This window comes from Schistocerca gregaria, unplaced genomic scaffold (genome assembly GCF_023897955.1).
Source record: "Schistocerca gregaria isolate iqSchGreg1 unplaced genomic scaffold, iqSchGreg1.2 ptg001200l, whole genome shotgun sequence".
NCBI classification, from domain to species: Eukaryota; Metazoa; Arthropoda; class Insecta; order Orthoptera; family Acrididae; genus Schistocerca; species Schistocerca gregaria.
In genome coordinates this window covers 1,281-5,000 of record NW_026062526.1, presented here as the reverse complement: position 1 = coordinate 5,000, position 3,720 = coordinate 1,281, and the positions used below count along the sequence as shown (strand labels likewise).

General features: G+C 54.9%; 1 non-coding gene across 1 annotated transcript in view; it reads right to left on the bottom strand.

Annotated features, from left to right (window-relative positions):
* The window catches only part of LOC126329598 (small subunit ribosomal RNA), a 1,893-nt gene extending 1,747 nt beyond the window's left edge, over positions 1 to 146 (bottom strand). The window contains exon 1 of the ribosomal RNA XR_007562360.1: positions 1 to 146. This exon is cut by the window's left edge and continues 1,747 nt beyond it. This is a non-coding gene — a ribosomal RNA (small subunit ribosomal RNA).
* Between the last annotated feature and the right edge of the window lie 3,574 nt (positions 147 to 3,720).

Here is a 3,720-nt window from a genome sequence, read left to right as displayed (position 1 = left end):
TTATCCAAGTAACGTGGGTACGATCTAAGGAACCATAACTGATTTAATGAGCCATTCGCGGTTTCACCTTAATGCGGCTTGTACTGAGACATGCATGGCTTAATCTTTGAGACAAGCATATGACTACTGGCAGGATCAACCAGGGAGCTGCGTCAACGAGAGCTGAGCAGCCGGCCGCCCGGGAGTGTGTCCCGAGGGCCCGCGCGAACACGCAAGCGTCCGCTCAATTATTCTGCAAACAGGAGGAGGCTGAGCTCCCCTGCACGATACACCTCGAAACCCTCTCAGGTCCCGGCGGCGCGCAGCGCCGTCCTAAGTACTTGGTCGGGTTCGAGAGAGGCGCAATCGCCCGGAGATGGGCGAGTAGACGCTTTCAGTGCGAACACCCGTGCTCCCAACTGAGCTTGCCGCTGCCGACAGAGGCCCGGGAGCGTGCTGTCGTGGCATTGCCGGCGGGAAACAACACGCGCCACCTACGGTGACCGGCAGCTCCAACGCCAGCGCCACAGAAGGGCAAAGCCCCACTTGGGTGCAGAAGCGAACTCTCCCAGCACAGCGCACGCGCCAACACGTCCGCAGAGCTGCGATACAAACCACCTGCGAGAACCGCTGGGGGCGACCGAGCAGCAGACGGCGTCGCGACGCCGAGTGCCGGGCGGCGGCGCATCCTCAACGCACACAGTCCGCAATCGGACCAGCACACTGCAGATGTCCACCGCGCTTCGCACCGGGCTCGGCAGAACCCACTTTGGCCGCCTGGCGCCGCGCGCAGGGTGCGCCGGCGCATAGCTGGGACGCCAGCCGGGCCCGTCGGCCGGCGCTCCTGCCACTGGGCGCCCCCCACCAGCCGGCTGTAGTGCGTGCGCTCACGCAGCGCGCGGCCAGCACGCCGGGCGGCCCCCCCTCACCGGCCGGGGACTGTCCCGCCAAGCCACAGCCTCGTATCGCTTCATACCCACATGGCCAACTCAGGTTCGGGGGCATGGCGGGTACCGCCGAAACAACCGGTTCATAGATGTACCGATCGTCGCTATCACCGATGCACCTGCAGCGCGAACAACCGCTCAACAACTGATTTCCAGTTCATTTGCGGATCTTTGGCAGCAAACGTATACGTCAATCTACATTTGCGAAATCTACGATTCTGGCATGCCTGCATGTTATGTGTCACGACACGCTACATCAGCCCACATACACACTGCGGCATGTACACGAGAGAACACGTGGAAGATGGTCCGCGCACGTGTGCAATGTCCCTTGCGCGGTCGACTGTCAACCGGCCTCTGTAGCATGTCGCAGATGTGGAACGCGGTCCACCGTGCTATCATGTTGTGTGGGGCAATACGATTAAATAGGAAAACCCTCGTCGCTACATCAACAGACGGCTCACGCTGATTCCCGGCAGAGGGAGGAGGGGGGGGGGGGGGGGCCAACATGCAATACTTTCGTCCGTACCTACCTACCACATGTCTGTACGGCGTACAACAGTGCAATCTCGCTGTAATGGGGAGACGAGACAAGTAGCATCGTGCACAACATATGGCCCTTATGATTCGCCATTGTAGGGCGCAGCCGGTGTACGGTCAAGCATGTGCCACATTATGTCACTCAGTACGTAACGACGGATGATCAGTGTGGGTTACGCGTACATCAGCGGACAGTCCACACAGGCCGTACCACAACGTACACTGACTGCATCGACAACCGAATGCAACTGAACAGCTGCAAGGCTCATTTCACAAACAAACGCCTGACCGACCAGCTTGGAAGGGCAGGAGGGGAGGGCGATATTCGTTCTGTAGCGGTACACCCTTCCAGTGGTTAGCGGGACTGTGTAGAAAGTACGCAACACTCGAAAGACCTTTATGTGAGGGTACGCACCATGGCATCAAGAAATACACATGACACCAGAGGATCCAAGCAGTGAACTATGTTCAGAGGGTTGCTGTTAGGCAAAGCTACATTCCTGTGACGTTACATGTGACAGTTAAGGTGCAGTGTAAGTTAGGTTAAGGTGCAGTGTAAGTTAGGTTAAGGTGCAGCGTAAGTTAGGTTAAGGTGCAGTGTAAGTTAGGTTAAGGTGCAGCGTAAGTTAGGTTAAGGTGCAGCGTAAGTTAGGTTAAGGTGCAGCGTAACTTGGGTTAAGGTGCAGCGTAACTTGGGTTAAGGTGCAGCGTAACTTGGGTTAAGGTGCAGCGTAACTTGGGTTAAGGTGCAGCGTAACTTGGGTTAAGGTGCAGCGTAACTTGGGTTAAGGTGCAGCGTAACTTGGGTTAAGGTGCAGCGTAACTTGGGTTAAGGTGCAGCGTAACTTGGGTTAAGGTGCAGCGTAACTTGGGTTAAGGTGCAGCGTAACTTGGGTTAAGGTGCAGCGTAACTTGGGTTAAGGTGCAGCGTAACTTGGGTTAAGGTGCAGCGTAACTTGGGTTAAGGTGCAGCGTAACTTGGGTTAAGGTGCAGCGTAACTTGGGTTAAGGTGCAGCGTAACTTGGGTTAAGGTGCAGCGTAACTTGGGTTAAGGTGCAGCGTAACTTGGGTTAAGGTGCAGCGTAACTTGGGTTAAGGTGCAGCGTAACTTGGGTTAAGGTGCAGCGTAACTTGGGTTAAGGTGCAGCGTAACTTGGGTTAAGGTGCAGCGTAACTTGGGTTAAGGTGCAGCGTAACTTGGGTTAAGGTGCAGCGTAACTTGGGTTAAGGTGCAGCGTAACTTGGGTTAAGGTGCAGCGTAACTTAGGTTAAGGTGCCAACGTGGGTTAGGTTAAGGGGCCAACGTGGGTTAGGTTAAGGGCCAACGTGGGTTAGGTTAAGGGCCAACGTGGGTTAGGTTAAGGGCCAACGTGGGTTAGGTTAAGGGCCAACGTGGGTTAGGTTAAGGGCCAACGTGGGTTAGGTTAAGGGCCAACGTGGGTTAGGTTAAGGGCCAACGTGGGTTAGGTTAAGGGCCAACGTGGGTTAGGTTAAGGGCCAACGTGGGTTAGGTTAAGGGCCAACGTGGGTTAGGTTAAGGGCCAACGTGGGTTAGGTTAAGGGCCAACGTGGGTTAGGTTAAGGGCCAACGTGGGTTAGGTTAAGGGCCAACGTGGGTTAGGTTAAGGGCCAACGTGGGTTAGGTTAAGGGCCAACGTGGGTTAGGTTGCCAGAGATGTGTCAAATCAGGATGTACGTTTGGCTGGTGTCAGGTGGTGGGTTGGTTCGATGCCTTTATAAGGAGTGTGGCCAAAGGGTATTTTATTACTTGTACCTTTTGTGTTGTGGCGTGGCGTTGCGTCCTGTGTTGATACTGGGTGGACCACTGTGGGTGTTGCTGGCTGATTTGAGCTGCGTTGTTTGCGGGTGGTGTGAGACATTCTGTCTTATTAGTGGACGTGACGTTCCTCTTGTCGTTCTTTGGATAGTGTCCTGTGGCAGCGAGGATAAAATGGATGTTGTTGAACGATAGTGCTTTGGTGCTTTCGCTTTGTTACACACAGAGTGGACTGTGAGATAGGGTGACTGGGTCGAGTGCGGTTCACACTGTCCTCCCCAGTTTACAGTATGTATCATCTATGTATGTGGTCCTGCATCATTTACTAAGCAGGGACGTCAGACGACTGAAATATTAGTTATGTACTGATGTAAAGCAGAATGCTTACCTTCCACCAGTGGGCGAGTATCGACTCTGCCCCAGCGTTGCCACCGCAGGAAGCGGTGTCGGAAACACTACCCGCACACCGTCACCAC